Source organism: Gracilinanus agilis, chromosome 3 (genome assembly GCF_016433145.1).
Source record: "Gracilinanus agilis isolate LMUSP501 chromosome 3, AgileGrace, whole genome shotgun sequence".
Lineage (NCBI taxonomy): Eukaryota > Metazoa > Chordata > Mammalia > Didelphimorphia > Didelphidae > Gracilinanus > Gracilinanus agilis.
The window spans coordinates 422,348,432-422,366,458 of record NC_058132.1 but is presented as its reverse complement, the minus strand read 5'-3'; the positions used below and the strand labels follow the sequence as shown (position 1 = coordinate 422,366,458).

Here is an 18,027-nt window from a genome sequence, read left to right as displayed (position 1 = left end):
CATTTGGAATGTCAGTCTAAGAAAATTTGAAACACAGTAAAGGGAGTAGCAGCACACATTCTCTAGAGAAGGCAATGGCAAACCACTCCAGTATCTTCACAAAGAAAACCCCAAATGGGGTCAGAAAGAGTTGAGCAAGACTGAAAAAATGATGGGGCAACAGCATGTACACATACATGCAGTCAAATGGATACAAAGAAGCAAGCCAGAAATTACTTCGAGGAGCTTGGCCTCTAGCAGCAGAAAGTAAAGTAGACATACCCTATTCCACTCAGCTTCTTTTTTTTTTTTTTACAAGAAAACATGGACTATTTCACAAATTTGCGTGTTATCTTTGTGCTATGCTAATCTTCTCCCTATCATTCCAATTTTAGTATATGTGCTGCTGAAGCAAGCACCCATTCAGCTTCTTTTTAAGTTTTTTACCCCACCATAATGCTCTTTGAAAGCAAGGAATCTTTTTCCTTCATTTCATAACCCCAGCACTTAGCACAGTGTATAGTACATAGTAAGTGATTAATAAATGCTTGACTTCAAAAGAAGAAATGGAAATTAACAACTATATGGAAAAAAGGTCTCCAAATCATTAGGAAGAGAAATGTGAATCATAAGATATCTGAATTTCTACCTCACAGATATCAGATCAACAAAGATGCAAAAAATAAAGAGAAAGGAGGCAATTATTGGAAGGGTTATTGTAGGACAGCATGCCCCTAAGCAGTGCTGGGTGTTGTCTATGATATCTGTCATCAAGGGGTTTGAGGGTTTTCATGACTGGATTTATTCATCTTAGCCTTAAAGGACAAAACCTGAATTCTCTAAGTTAAAGTAACAGTGAAAAAAATCAGTCTTGCTTTGAGCAAATATATTCTAACAGAGCTATCCAAAAAGTAGAATAGACTGCCTAGAAACAATTAGTTCCTCTTGAAGACTAGAAGTCTTTGAGAAAAAAATGGAGATTAAGACATGTTTAGTCTGTTGAAGAAGAAATTCTTCTTCAAATATGGACCAGATATGTTCAGGAATAATATTGATAGCCCATTGTCTTGCACACAGCAAACAATTAATAAACCATTTTAAATTTATGTTCAAGTGATTAGATGAATTGAATTCTCTTCCATTTATGAGATTCTGATATTCTATGAATTGTCATGAAGATTAAATGAGATGTATACACCCATATGTTTTGAAAAATTGCTATTCAAAGCTAAAACATTATTATTAGTAAAAAAATATTATTTAGCAAGCATGGCTAAATTTTTTTTTGATTTTTCACTGTTATCATGAAATGCAGGACATTCTTTTTTTAAGAAAGCATAGTTCTTAACAATTATAGGGGGCAGCTGGGTAGCTCAGTGGATTGAGAGTCAGGCCTGGAGACGGGAGGTCGTAGGTTCAAATCCTACCTCAGACACTTCCCAGCTGTCCCTGGGCAAGTGACCCTGGGCAAGTCACTTGACCCCCATTGCCCACCCTTACCACTCTTCCACCAAGGAGCCAATACACAGAAGTTAAGGGTTTAATAAAAAAGAATAATAAAAAATAAAATAAAAAACAATTAGTTTTTATTTCAAGTTATTGTCATTAATCCAGCATTCTGATCATCTTTGAGTTCATTTCTTATATTATTCCAGGAATATCTAACATACTTTAATTCTAGCATGTAAATTAGACTCCCCCACAAACCACCTCCACTCTCTCACATTGCTATATATTTGGACTTTGCTTTCATAACTACTTTTGAGCTTCTCCTTTCAATCACATGTCAATTCTAGGTTTTGTAGAAGAAAGAAAGGGTTGGGTTTTAAAGAGACTCCAAAGTTCAATTATCTAGCTTTGGCTCCCTGAATCCCATTTTCATGAAAGCCTATCAGTACAGAAAGGAAAGGGAGTGGGGCTTCCATTAGCATATGATCAATGGATGAAGATACTCCTTTATGGTCAGTACTAAGCCACTAAAAAAGTATCTAAAATTCTGTTGAGTTGTTAAAAATGGGATTCATTTTAACTGAACTACAGGAAACAGTTTCAAAAATACATAGTTATCTACCTAAAAGAAAGTATTTTTCAACTTTATTAAATTTCTTAAGCAAACTTAGTTTGGCTCTATAAGACCTGTCAGGAACTTGAGTGTCATCCATTAAGGAAACCTATGCCTACATATTCACATTATATGGTATCAGAGAAAAAAAATATCTTAAGGGGTCTGAGAAGTAGAATTGGGAAGAGGAAAGGGAAATGGTAGAGAAATTTGTAAATTCTGGACTTTCATTTCCATTTAAATGACTAAATATTATTTTTTTTAAATAGTGGCTAGTGGAATACCTGTGGGCAAAAGAATTAATAGAGATTTCCCTAATTAAATATTCATTAAAAAATGATTCTGAACCCAAGATAGATTGAGCTCTGAAATTTTGTTCTATGGACACTAAAACATTTTTTTAAAAGACATAGAATTGGCATATTTTGAAGAGAAGATTTTTGAGAAAAGAATAATTGAGATCAGGGAAGGAAGTTAGTAAGGCTTTAATTCAATCAACAACTGATCAATGACATGTACATAATACTTTAAAGTAATTCCTCATTCTGTGAATATATAATTCTTTAAATGTTATAAAAATGGCTTGAATAAACAGTCAAATTCTATATTTTATATTCTGGAATCTGCATTTTTTAAAGGAACACATTTTTGTGCCAGATTGCTACATGTTTTAGATAAAAGGAAGTTAATAGAAATTACTTTTAATTTAGAATTCTACTTTTCCTTCTCCAAACTACACCTCTGAGCATGCACACACACACACACACACACACACACACACACACACACACACACACACGTTTATCTTCATAAAAGTCATTTATATGTCTGACACTATTTACATTTTAATTTCTGGTACTATGCTTAAGCATAGCTGTTTGAGGGATAGTATAATAGTTGTACACATTTACTTATGCCAGTGAAATCCTGCTGAATAAATGCTTATTTTCTACTTGTCCTCTACTGGCTTTCTTTTATGCAGGAGAAACTACCAGTTGTTGGCATTTTTAAGGAATGCACTGAATAAAAACATGGAATAATCTTGAAAGACACATAGAAATTGTTAGAAAGAAAATCTTTTGGCATTATTTCAGTTTCATAAAACCTTGAATTCTTACAAAACTGACAAGTTAGTCTCAAAAAATTCAAGGATTATCTTTATTCTCTACAAGAAAAAATTTAAAGTTGAGCATTTAACCAATTTCTATGATTGCATCTTAAGTATAAACAGCTTCATTTCAAACTAATTAAGCAGATATGATTTTCTTATCCTTATCTATTCCTCAGCTCTGTATATCTACTTTAAACTATTTGCTTCTGAGTTTTACTGATAGATTAATAAAAAATTGTTTTTTCTCCATTTATCCACCATCACAGTTCCATAGAGAAGAATTACTTACCTCACTCATTGTTGTTTTAAATGTCAGGTCCTAGATCTCTACTTCCTCAGAACAGAAGAAATTGCACAAGGTTTGTTGCAGTTCCTAGCTTTTGTCTTTAAAAGGCTGCTGCTGTCATTATGCCACCAGGAACCCAAGAAGATTCTCTTACCTGCTTTAAATACTCAGCACATATTTGATAGCACAAAGGGCCACCTAGTGTACAAAGGGGAAAGATTAGCCAGAATTGCTGAATAAACAAACTAGTAGAAAAAAGAAAAAGGAGAAAACTGGAAAGTGGGGAATCACAAATCCTAAAATAATGGTACAGTTTCACTAGGTTACATAATTCAAACATGTGGCAAATGCTTTTTAAAATGCCAATCAATAAGAATAAATTAGCTTTTTAAAAAACATCATAAAGCAAGTATGCCTTTCAATATCTAACTCTCTGAGGACGGTATCTATCTTATTTTTTTCCCAAACATTGTAAGTAAGAAATAAATTAATTTAATTTAAAATTTTAAGATGCTAGATATGTAAATAAATCAACAACCCCTTCATTTGGCGAGGTGGGGGATGATGATTTTCCTTTCAATTCCCCATGCTCTCCCTGGGAGTAGAGTTTCTCTTTCTTAGATTTCTGAATCTGCCAGCTTTCCCTGTGCATTCTGGCTACTGGTCCCATCATTAAGGAGAAAAAAGTAAAACAAAACAAGAAACTGATAGTTTGACTTCTTTAAACATAAGAACATTGAAGCCTAGACCTGAAAAATGATCAGATCTTGTCATTTCATTCTAAAGATTTTTATTTTGACTTTATAGATTTGCATTTCCATTTTCTCTGGCTGTCCCTTATTCATGGAATGGTCTCTCTCCTCATCTCTCCCTCCTGGCTTCCTTGACTTCCCTGGTTTCTTCCAAGTCCAAATTAAAATACAAATTCCTACAAGAACTTTTTCCTATTTATCTTATATCTTGTCTACACATAGTGGTTTATATGTTGTCTTCTCCTAAATTAGATTGTGAGTTCCTTGATAGTAGGAACTGTCTTTTGTCTTTCTTTGGCTCCTCAGTGCTTAGAACAATACTTGACACATAATAACTCTTTGATGGAGGTCTATGTCCACTAAAAAGCAGAAATTCCCCAACATTTATCTATTTGAAAAACTGGAAACTAAGACTATATTTGAAAAGTTAGCTTTCATCCCCTACAAAGCTTCAGGATAGAGAACAGGTTCAAATAGCAAGAACTGTACTCAAAATCATATCAAATTGATCAGAAACAATTCTAAAGGAGTAAAGAATATGGAATATGACATTTCCAAAATGGCAAAATATATCGGCTTATGGCCATGAATAACTTACCGAGAAAACTATAATCCTTTGGGAATGTGGAAGGAAAAGGAATGTGCCTTTATAAAATAAAAGATATCTAAGCATTCCTGTTATGTGTAAAAATTCTGGAATATAAACAAGAACATAGATGCAAAGAAAATTGAAGAAATTTTTAAAGAATTAAATGTTTGCATTCTAATGGAAAGAGCTATTAAAAGCAACCTTTTAGAACCTGTGGCAGGCTGAGGCCTTTGGATCCAAGGTCCCTCAGAAAGGTTCAGGCACATAAAGCAGAAAATCCTCAGCCACATTGCCCTTCCCTGCTCTCCTTCTGCATCTACATTATGTTTGTGTTCACCACCCCTAGAAACCTAGGCAAACTATTATGTATGTATCATGTAACCTATGGACACCCCCTGATCCTCCAAACCCTGAATGAGATATACCATAGAAAATCACTCATGTATGGCATTGTATTGTGTCACTTAAGGTCTCTCTGTAAAAAATGCCTGTTACCATGTAAAGCTTGGGCAGAAGCTCCAACTTCTACATAATAAGCAAAGAAGGAATTCTACCAAACTCCTTTTGTGATACAAATATGGTACTGATCCCAAAGCCAGGTAGATCAAAAACAGAGAAAGAAAACTACAGACCAATCTCCTTAATGAAAATAGATGGAAAAATCTTAAACAGAATACTAGCAAAAAGACTCCAGTAAATGATCACAAGGGCTATTCATTATCAGGTGGGATTTATACCAGGAATGCAAGGATGGTTCAACATTAGGAAAACCATCCACATAATTGACCATATCAACAAGTAAACCAACAAAAATCACATGATTATCTCAATAGATGCTAAAAAAGCCTTTGACAAAATACAACATCCATTCCTATTGAAAACACTAGTAAGTATAGGAATAGAAGGACCTTTCCTAAAAATAATAAACAGTATATATCTAAGATCATCAACAAGCATTATATGCAAAGAGGATAAATTAGAAGCCTTCCCAGTAAGATCAGTAGTGAAACAAGGATGCCCACTATCACCTCTATTATTTAACATTGTACTAGAAACACTAGCAGTAGCAATTAGAGAAGAAAAAGAAATTGAAGGTATCAAAATAGGCAGTGAGGAGACTAAGCTATCACTCTTTGCAGAAGATATGATGGTCTACTTAAAAAATCCTAGAGAATCAACTAAAAAGCTAATAGAAATAATCAACAACTTTAGCAAAGTTGCAGGATACAAAATAAATGCACATAAATCATCAGCATTTCTATATATTTCCAACACATCACAGCAGCAAGAGGTGGAAAGAGAAACATCATTTAAAATCACCCTAGACAATATAAAATACTTAGTAATCTATCTACCAAAACAAACACAGGAATTATATGAACATAACTACAAAACACTTTCCAAACAATCAAAACTAGATCTAAACAATTGGAAAAACATTGATTGCTCATGGGTAGGATAAGCTAACATAATAAAAATGAGCATTCCACCCAAATTAATTCACCTATTTAGTGCCATACCTATCAAACTGTTATGAGTAAGATTAGACAGACAGGAAGTGAACAGTTGGCCAGCTAGATTCATAAAGGAAGTAAGAGGGGCTTGAACATTCCAAGAGGGAGCTCAGCCATTGGGTGAGAGCTGAGAGTTCTCAACCAGTGATGAGTTGCTAAGAGCTTCTCAGCCCCCACCCCAGGTCATTCATAAATCTCTGTGGGTAGGGGAAAATACTATCAAGCTTGGTGTTGCCCCAGAAAGAGGGATTTTCTTCATTTCTTTTTTGGTTTTGATGGTTCTGTTTTCTGTTGCTGTGTTTAATTGTACTTGTATTTAATTAATTGTGTTAGTAATTATTATTAGTCAGAATAGTGGCTAATAATACAATAAATTTTGTTGTTAGTTGTTCTGTTTGGGGAATAATGGGTACAGTGGTAATTGAAGATTGGATAGATTATGTATTTGTGATGTTGTGGAAAGGTGTTTGGGCTATTCCTTACCTGTGGTTTAGAGTTATACCCAGGTATTTTAGAGGGATAATGGACTTGGAATTGGCACAACCGATTTTGACAATCAACATACTGGATTTATTGTGTCACATGCCAGTTCTGATTCTGACTGGTTATGTTGTATACAAACTAAGGTGCATATTGTTTCATATTGGGTATTTTGTTAAAATCATTGTGACCTGGTGTTTCAGGGATTCTGAAACCAAAAAAATGTTAAGACTATTACAAATTAAGTTAAATAATTTAGAGTTATGTATGCAAAACGGTTTGTTCTCTGGTCAATCACTTGGTACATCTCACACTGGCAATGAATATATGAACATGGGCATTTCTGACAAAGGTATTCCAACAAAGGCTGAGCTAGAACAACAGGCTCAAAATAAGGCTGAAACCCCCATTAATCTTTTTCCCCTTCGCGATCTTCCCATCGTTCGCGAAGATGGTGTATTCCATGTCAAACAACATACTCGATTCAGATCTGAAGATGTAGATAATCTAAAACGTAAGATCCCAAATTTCCACAATGACTCTGGGAAATTTGTGAAGATCTTCAAAGCTTTTGTAAAACAACACGATCCAGACTTTGAAGATTGCTGGTACGTGTTAGGGGAGATCTTATCACATCATGACAGAACAAAGTTTGTAGAGGAGACATGAAACACGGAGGGAATGACACCAGGGCCTGTAGATTGGGAGGAACTGGACCTGAATTCAGTTCCTACCTACAGAATGTTAAAACAAGCGTGTAAATCTCTGATTCAGGTTCTAGAGAAGCATACTAAGCGTCCAAATTCATGGAGCAAATTCGAAAAAATCAGGCAGACAGCAGTAGAGACCCCTGCAACTTTTTTGGACAGAATCATAGAGGCAGCAGAAATGTATTTGAACATATATTTTAGAAAATACCACCGTAGATCATGTTAAAAGAATTTTTGTCAGAAATTCGGTTCCCCAGGTAAAGAAATCTTTTATGGACAATTACCCTGATTGGGAATTGTTGAGCTTAGACGAACTAAAATAAAAAGCAACATATGTTTTTGCCCAAGAGAAGGACAGGAGTAGTGATGACAAGGATACAATTATTGAAAATCTTAAGAAACAATTAAGGGAGGCAAATTCTTGAGCTGACCAGAAAGAAATAAGTGAAATCAAGGCAGTAGCAGCGTTACAGGCAGCAGAAAAGAGAAACAATAATAATAATTATAAGATCAATAGCAATTCAAACAATAGGAACCAGAGGCAGCAATCTTGTTATGTTTGTGGACGTATTGGGCATTTTGCAAGGGACTGCAGATACAGAAAGAGATCATATGGGCAGAGATACAATAATAACAATGGAAATAATCGGTACAATAATAATAATTATGGTTATAGGGGAAATAATTGGAATAATGGTTTTAGTCAGGGAAATGGACAACAAAATGTATTCCAATGTCAGAATGCATGTTGTCAAGGTGTACAAGCTCCTAATTTGGCAACAACACAGGATTACCTTTGTGCAGGAGCCAGGCCAAAGTATAGTCACATTGTTCAAGGGAATATTACTAATGGTAATATGAATGGAGGGACAACTTCATTATGAAGGTGTGCCTGAAGTTCAGAAGTGATTGATCAAGGAAATGGAACTAAAGTAAATGTTGATGAAATTGTATGTGTTAAAGATGATGATAATGTATTTGTGAATAATGGAAATGGTGCACTTGGTATTAATATTGATTTGATTCATGATAATAAGAATTTAATTAGTAATGGTAATGGGTTGATCAGTTTTGATTTAAATGGAATCAATAATAGTTTAATCAATGTGAATGATAATTTGATGAGAATTAATGATAATTTAAGTGGTGTTAATGTTAAATTATCTGAATTAACTACTAGTAATGGTGTAAATAGTACTTTAACCAATGTTAAAGGTAATTTACCTACTGGTAGTAGTAATTTAACTAGTGTTGATAATAATTTGATTAATGTTGTAAATAATTGTGAGAAAAAGAGAAATAATGTTGTAAATGGTGTTAGAAGTTCTAGTAAGAGCGGAATTAAGAAGAATAATAGAAATTGTAATTTGATTAAGGATAATTTGATTGTGAATAAGAACAATGATACCAGAATAGAGGTGAAAAGGACCAATAATTTAAAATCCTGGGAAAATTCTGTAATTCTTGACGATGTTAACTTGGATGGACAGGAAATGGCTGAGCTTTGTTCTGATGTTACTGTTTTAGCTCCGGTGTTGGAAACTTTCCAACCTCCCAATAGTACTGAACCATATGTGTCTGTAACTATTGGACATCAGATTTACGACCTTCTTGTGGATACCGGCGCGAGTAAATCAGTTTTGCAAAGCTTTCCTGCAGATTGTAGAGCTGTTGGAACAGTGGATGTTATTGGTGCTACAGGTGTGACTCAGAAAGTAGCTAAATTGCAACCAAAAATGGTGACCCTAGGACCACTTTCGGTGGAACATGCATTTTTGTGTGTTCCAGAGTGTCCTATGAATCTGTTGGGAAGAGATCTATTGTGTAAATTAAGAGCTACTATCCAATGTACTGAATCTGGTGATATTTCTTTGCATCTCCCAGAGGAATCTTTGAAGGCTTTTCCATTGCTTTTCTTAGATTCTAGCAGTACAGAGGATGATTTAGGTACTATCTATCCAATACCCGAGGATATACCCAAGGATTTGTGGTCAAAATCATCTACAGATGTTGGGTTGCTAAAATCAGCTATTCTGGTCAGGGTGAGGACAAAGGAAGGACCAGTTCCTTGTGTGCCTCAGTATCCCTTGACTAAGGAGGCGATAGAGGGTATTCGTCCTATTATTGAGTCTCTAATCCAACAAGGGATAATAATACCATGTTTTTCTGAGTACAATACACCAATTTTGCCTATAAAGAAGCCAAAACCGGATGAAAATGGCTGACCCGTTTACCGATTTATTCAAGATCTAAGAGTGGTAAATGATTATATCATCAAGACACATCCAGTTGTCCCAAGTCCAGCTGCTATAATTTCTTCCATTCCAAGTCAGGCTAGATATAATTTCACTGTGGTAGATTTATGTTCTGCGTTTTTCTTGATAGCAATTCACAAGGATTCTCAAAAGATCTTTGCTTTTACATGGGAAAAGACACAATGGACCTGGACTCGTCTCCCACAAGGGTATACTGAGTCACCATCTCAATTTTCACAAATTCTAAATCAAGATCTGCAAACTATTAAATTTAAAGAGAGTAAATTGGTGCAATTTGTGGATGATATTCTTCTAGCATCCCCAAATGCAAAGGTGTGTCTTAGGGACAGCAAGATTCTTTTGATTGAATTATATAAACGAGGACATAAAATCTCAAAAGCGAAATTACAATTCATTTTACCCAGGGTGCAATATCTCAGATTCGTGTTGTCAGAACATTCCAGAAGTATTACACAAAAGAGAATAGCTGACATACAAAAATTGAGTGCACCGAAAACTAAAAAACAACTTAGAGCTATTCTTGGAACTACTGGTTTCTGTAGACAATGGATTCCTGGATATAGTGGAATAACTAAGTGTTTAACAGATCTGACCAGGAATACAGAACCAGAACCTCTGAAACTAAAGTCTGAACATCGATTAGCCTTAGATAAGCTGAAAGAAGCCATTCTATCTGCACCTGCGTTAGGAATCCCAGACTATGAGAAACCTTTTCAGCTGTTTGTCAATGAAACGAAGGGTATAGCTTCTGGTGTGTTGACACAGACTCTTGGACAAAGTTATCGTCCAATTGGGTATTACAGCTGTCAATTAGATCCAATAGCTGTGGGGACAGTACCCTGTCTAAGGGGGGTAGCTGCAGCAGCTGTGTTAGTCCAGAAGTCAGCTGATCTAGTTTTGGGATGTCCTTTGACTGTCTATTGTTCACATCAGATTGAAGCACTAATGAGGAAGTTTCGTACTCAAGCACATTCTGACCAACGAATTGCTAAGTATGAAATTATTCTCTTAGGTAGTGAGAACATCAAGTTGAAGAGATGTAGCATACTTAATCCAGCTACTCTTCTTCCTGATTTACCAAAGAACGGTGAGCCATTGCATGAATGTGTTCAGGTAGTAGATCTTGTGGATATGCCTAAGATGGATTTAAAAGATACTCCACTCAAAAATCCAGACTGGGTGTTATTCACAGATGGATCATCATATTTATGTAATGGAATTAGATGTACTGGTGCTGCAGTTGTCACAGAATTTGAGACACTGTGGTATGGCTCATTACCTGGTAATCTTAATGCTCAAGGTGCTGAATTGGTGGCATTGAAGCAAGCATGTCTTCTAGCTGAAGGTAAACGTGTGAATATTTACACAGACTCTCGATATGCATTTTCTGTTTGTCATGCAACAGGAACGATCTGGAAACAACGAGGTTTTATTACTGCATCAGGAAAACCAATAGCTCATGCAGGAATAATAACTGAGTTGTTGGAAGCAATCCAGAAGCCAAAACAGCTGGCAGTAATTCATTGTAGGAGTCATACTCGTGGTAGAGATTCAGTCTCTAAAGGAAATCATAGAGCTGATATCACTGCGAAGTATGCAGCTCAGAATGCTCCAATCTATGTGATGAATTTAACATCTATTGATTCTGATGATCTAGAGAAAGCTTATGTAGACTCAGATATTGAGAAATGGAAGGATAAATTTGGAGCTTGGAAAGAACATGGGATATGGATTACTGATACAGGAAGACCATTGTTACCAAAAGATTTGTATACCTATTTGTGTCAAGCCATCCACACAAAAGGTCATTTTGGTACACAAGCTGTTGTGGATTCCATCAGGAGAAAATGGGTTGCTCCTGGAATAAGTACTGTTGCAAATAAGGTCTGTAATAGCTGTCCAGTCTGCCAAAAGTTCAATCAAAGTGCATTCAGAAAGAAAGGTTTGGGTGGTAGACCTTTAGCATATTGTCCATTTCAGAGTTTACAGATTGATTATATCTGTATGCCTAAAGCTGGAAGATACAAGTATTGTCTTGTGATAGTCGATAGACTAACTAAATGGCCTGAAGCTTTTCCATCAAATACAAATACAGCTAGTTTTGTGGTGAAAGTGTTACTGAAAGAAATTGTGCCTAGATTTGGTGTACCTTTAACCATAGATTCAGATAAGGGATCTCATTTCACTCAGGATATCCTTAGAAGAGTCTATGAGAATTTAGGAATAACACCTAAATATCATGTTCTGTATCATCCGCAAAGTTCAGGTCAGGTGGAGCGTATGAATAGGGAACTCAAGACTATGGTTGGGAAACTCTGTGCTGAAACTCATCTCAAATGGCCAGAGATTCTTCCCATAGCTTTGTTTTACCTACGTACGAGGCCAAGAGCAGATCTACATATATCATCATATGAGATGCTCTTTGGACATGCTCCACTACAAGCAAAAACTTGTAAGGCTGTTTATGCATCACTCTTAGGAGGTGATTGTCAAATTGCTTCATATTTAAGTGCTTTACAGCAGAGGCTAAGAGAATTGCAAGATATGGGAGTATTAATTCAATCTGGTCCATTGGATTATTCTCTTCATAATTTTCAACCAGGTGATATGGTCTATGTGAAAAATTTTGCCAAAACGTTGGCAACAGAACAAAATTGGGTAGGTCCTTATACAATTGTATTAGTTTCACCATCTTTTGTAAAAGTTTTAGGTAGAGATTCGTGGTATCATTGTTCTCACATTAAATTAGCATATGGAATAGATAATGAAACTGTAGAAATTGTTAATAATGATGAAGAAGGAAAAGAAGAAGAAGAAGAGATTGTGTAATTTGAGATCTTCAGTCAATTAGAGTCTGCAGTCAGAAAGTTCAGTAAGGAGAGGACCATTCCAGTGGAAGAGGACATTCGGATGGAAGAGGATATGGATGAAGAGGATTCAGGATTCAGGATTTATAGACTTTGTATTAAGACTGATGGACTTATGAATTGAACTGATAAAACTTCATTTTCGAGGATTTTCTTAAAGGAGAGGATTAATCATGGACAATTTGGATTAAATGATTTGGAAGTATTTTGGGTAATGTATAGTATCATTACATACTCATATGCATCCAACATTGCACATAAAATTATCAAGACCTTCGATGGAGAAAAGAAGAAGAGGAAAACCGGAGAGAAGAGGAGAGGATTTCCTAGAGGAATGGAACATCATGAGAAGAAAGGAGATCTGGAGGAGATCTATAGGAGATCTGGAGTTTTGGTAGGTATCATGCATCCATCAGTAACATGTTGCAACACAATATAGCAAAGAAACAACATAACAAATCAGATACATACAACACAAATATTTTAGGATACATTGTGTTCCTTATGGAATGAGACAATGTATAATACTAACAAAATTAGAATTAGCTATAGGATAAGTAAGTACTAACAAGAGATAGTTACTAACAAAGATTAGCTAGTTATTTAGATAGATGTAGCTAGACTAATACACTAATACATTAGGGTTAGTTTAGAATAGTTTAGTGGAATAGATATAGCATTAGATTAGGTTAGAGGATAAGATAAGGTACTAATGTACATTACAGTGCAGATATAACTGACATAACAAAATTGCATTACATGAAGAACATATAACATACTACAGATCACATATCACAAGTAATGTAAATAGTTGTGTAAATAGTATGTATATATTGTAAATTGTATTATAGTGTAAGTATTGTATATATGTAAAGGGTGTACATATGTATATTTGATATGTATATTATGTGTACATACATGTATATATGTATATCATGTATGTATATATTATGTATATTGAATGTGCATATATGTGTATAAATGTAAATTCTGTGAACACTTTGATGTAATTGAGTTGCAAACATTCAAATGTAATTTGCATAAGGGAGTTTACTGTTTTGTTTTAATTTTGATGTAAAGACTTATGCAACGTTGTGTTAAAATGTTTTTCCAAAATGGTTTGCATTTATTAGTTGGTAGGATATTTCTGTATTAGAATAGGAGTTATGTTTGATATTTGTTTTGACTTTTGTGTTGATATTTCATATTTGCTGTTGATTTTTGTTGGGAATTTTTGCATTGTTACTTGTTGTTTTATGCTTTGAACTATGTAACTGTTCAACGTATTTATCTTTTTACCTATCCTTGTTGAAATACCTAGTGTAGGGTAGAGTAGGATAGTATTAGATAGAATAGAGTTAGTGTAGGTTGTTTGTTATTTTGGGTTAGAATTTTAGTTTAGTTTGTAGTGCACAAATACCAAAATTTTGGTAATTTTGGCTTTGTGCAAAGGGGGGAACTGTTATGAGTAAGATTAGATTAGCTAGTTATTAGGTATTGATTATATATTGATTAGGAAGTACCTAGCAGGAAGGAGCTGGAGCTGGGAATTCCAGGATAGAATGAAGGAGAAGGAAGTCTATGTGTGTTCTTTGTGTGGACTCCATGAGGGGTAGGCAAAAACTGTTGCCAGCCTGGGAGAACTCAGAGCAAAGGACACCTTGCATCCTGTTTTCCCCTGGATCCTGTGTGGTATGGCATTTAAGGAAAGAACAAGAGAAGAGGACAGTGCTTCAAGCAAAACCCTTACTGCTTAGTTCCTGAGACAACTGTAGCTCCTGGCATCCAGACATCATCAGTGGATTGCAGTGAGAAATCCCAAAGCCACAAAAGCCCCAGCTGTACTCAAGCCTGGCAGGTTCCAGGTGTGAGGCAGAAACCCAGAGACTCCAGTATAGCTCCTTGGGCCCTGTTAGTTAGATAGCTTAAATTAGTGTACTGAATAAGTCCTTCCCTGTCCCTTTGGGTTTTGTTATTAGGTGTTAAGATTTTAGAGTAGTCATTCCTATCCCTCCTTTTAGTTGTTTCTAATTAAAACCCAATTTCACCTTGTTACCTTGTCAGTTAATTCAAGGCCTCTGGCCAGAGTGACAGTTGGCTGTTATTTTTTCAGTTGGGAGTGGTGTAGCTGTACAAGACTTCAGTGTTCAGTTTTAGTCTCTCTTACATCCCAGAGAGTGTTCCCACAAACCCCATAGATGATTTTTAATATCCCTGGTGACCCCATTACTTATATTTTCCTACAAAACTACCAAAAAACTTTTTTACTGAATTAGAAAAAACTATTACAAAGTTCATTTGGAAGAACAAAAGATCAAGAATAACAAGTTAAAAATTAAAAAAACATGAAGGAAGGTGGCCTAGCAGTACCAGATATTAAACTATACTATAAAGCAGCAGTCATCAAAACGATATGGTACTGGCTAAGAGACAGAAGGGAGGATCAATGGAATAGACTTGGGGTAAGTGATGTCAGCAAGACAGTGTTTCATAAACCCAAAGAGCCAAATTTTGGGGACAAAAATCCAGTATTTGACAAAAACCGTGGGAAAATTGGAAAACAATATGGGAGAGATTAGATCTAGATCAGCATCTCACACCCTACACCAAGATAAATTCAGAATGGGTAAATGACCTGAATATAAAGAAGGAAACTACAAGTAAATTAAGTCAACATAGAATAAATTCTTGCATTTAAAATGTTCCCAAATGAACCAGATCGATCATTTTAAGATTGTATTGAACAGTTTCAGTTCTACAACACAAATAAATCATCTCTGACACATTAGCAATGACTACAGTCCTTATTTCTTCAGAATAAACTGAAATGTATTGCATTGATAGGAGGAATCCTCAATTCTTGGTTTCTCTGCATTGCCAAATGAACTATAATGACCAAAAGAAGACAATGTTGAACACTTTTGGTTCTACAAAACAAATACAACATCTCTGACACAGTAGGAATGGTCCACAACTTTATTTCTTCAAAATAAGCCTGAATTGAGCCTTTCCATTATAGCTCCCTGAATCCTTCCATTATATAGCTACCTGAATAATAGTATACTTGTCAGATCTATGGGAAAGGGAAAATTTTAAAACCAAGCAAGAGGAAAAGTTTCCGGGTTAAGATGGCGGCAGAGTAAGAAGCAGCTCTTAACCTCTCCTGACCGAAACACACAAAACTCCTCAAGGGGACATAAAAACAAGTCCAGACGAAAGGAGGAACCCCCACAACAGGGCACAGTGTGGAAGGTACGTGGAATCGAGGCATTTCCAGGCTATAAAGGGGTGAAACAGCCCTCACGAAACCGCGTGCTGAGCAACCACCCCACCCCCACCCCCTCCACACTCATCTATAGCTCCGAAGCCAGCTAAAAAGAAATAGAGCAAGTTTGGGGCACCCATCGAGTCATTGGCAGCTCCGCGGCCTGTTCCTGAGAGCAGCAAGACTTAGGACCCCATTAAGACAAAAATCGCAGGCGAAATCTGAGCGCGGGAGCAGGACGCTGGGTGCAGAGCACAGGCTGAGAGCACAGGCACTGCGGAGGCGTGGGTGGAGGCAGACACAACCAGGAACTAAAGCCTAAGTGGGGAACCAGTGTGGACGGGTATACGACTGTGGAAGCAGCGCCCTGAGACTTGTAAAGAAACCTCCGGCAGAGGATCAAGTAAGGGGGTACACCAGGGGGCTTGACCCTGGAAAAAACCAGAACTCAGACCTCAGGAGTCAATAGACTGCGTATAGACACTGAGCGTGAGGATAAACCTGAGAAGCTGCTGGGCTAATGATGGCTACTCAGTCTCAGGAAGTTCAAAAGAGAAAGAATAACAACAAGAAAAAGAAGTCTTTAACACTCGACAGCTTTTACACAGAGAAAATCCAGACAACCGAGCAAACAGAGGAGAAGAACAAACAAGCATCTGGACCCTCCTCAAATAAGGAAAACTCCTCACAAGCTATGGAAGAGTTCAAAACTGAGATTTTGAGGAAAATGGAAGAGATCTGGCAAGAAAATAACTGTTTAAAAGGTAGAATCTTGCAATTGAACACCAGAGATGACCAGATTGAAAAGGAATACCAAAAGATTATGGCCGAAAACCAGAAGATTATGGCCAAAAACCAGAAGATTATGGCCGAAAACCGAAAGATTATAGCCGAAAATCAATCCCTAAAGGCTAGAATTGAGCAAGTAGAAGCTAATGATCTCTCAAGACAACAAGAACAAATAAAACAAAGTCAAAAGACTGAAAAAATAGAAGGAAACATGAAATATCTCAATGAGAGAGTGACAGACCAAGAAAACCGGTCTAGAAGAGACAATTTGAGAATAATTGGTCTTCCAGAAAAACCAGAAATTAATAGAAACCTGTACTCCGTACTAAAAGAAATTATTCAGCAAAATTGCCCTGAAGTCCTACAACAAGAGGGCAATATAGACATAGAAAGGATTCATAGAACACCCACTACATTCGATCCAGAGAAAAAAACGGGTAGAAATATTATTGCCAAATTCAAAAGCTTTCAAGCAAAAGAAAAACTCTTACAAGAAGCCAGAAAGAGACAATTCAAATATCAAGGAGCTCCAATCAGGATCACACAGGATCTGGCAGCCTCCACGCTAAAAGACCGTAAGGCTTGGAATACGATATTCAGAAAGGCAAGAGAGCTGGGCCTGCAACCACGGATCAACTACCCATCAAAATTGACTATATATTTCCAGGGGAAAGTATGGGCATTCAACAAAATTGAAGAATTCCAGGTATTTGCACAGAAAAGACCAGGGCTAAATGGAAAGTTTGATATCGAACCACAAAAACCGAGAGAAACCTGAAAAGGTAAATAAGATACAGAGGGGAAAGAAAGAAAGCTTATAATTTTTAAATTTGCCTTTTTAAGGGCCTCAGTGAGATCTAATTATATGTATTCCTATGTAGAGAAATGTTATGTATAATTCTCTGTAGTGAACTCTATTCACCATTATAATATTCACTATTATAGTAATCAGAAGAATAATTCACAGGGTGAGGGTGGAACACTAAATAATCTAAGATGGCATGGGGGAGGGGAAAGATGGGGTAAATAGCAGGGGACACCAAGAGAAACTTGAGTGAATAAGAAAATAGAATATTCTATTACACACAAAGAGGGCATGGGAGGGAGAAGGGACAAATACTATTATAAGAAGGAGAGGAAGAGAGCATAAAGAGGTAATAATCAAACCTTACTCTCAGTGTAATCAACCCGGAGAGGGAAGAGTAGCTATACTATCCATTGGGAAATAAAACTCTTGTCTAACCCTTCTGAGAAAGTTAGAAGGGATAAACCAAGGGGAGCAGGGGAGTGGGGAGGACAAAAAAAAGGGAGGGGAGAAGGGAGAGGGAATTCATAAGGCCTTTAAAA

At 36.2% G+C, this 18,027-nt stretch overlaps 1 pseudogene; it reads right to left on the bottom strand.

The window, feature by feature from the left end:
• Positions 1–297: 297 nt before the first annotated feature.
• Positions 298–398, bottom strand: LOC123243390 (annotated as a pseudogene).
• Between the last annotated feature and the right edge of the window lie 17,629 nt (positions 399–18,027).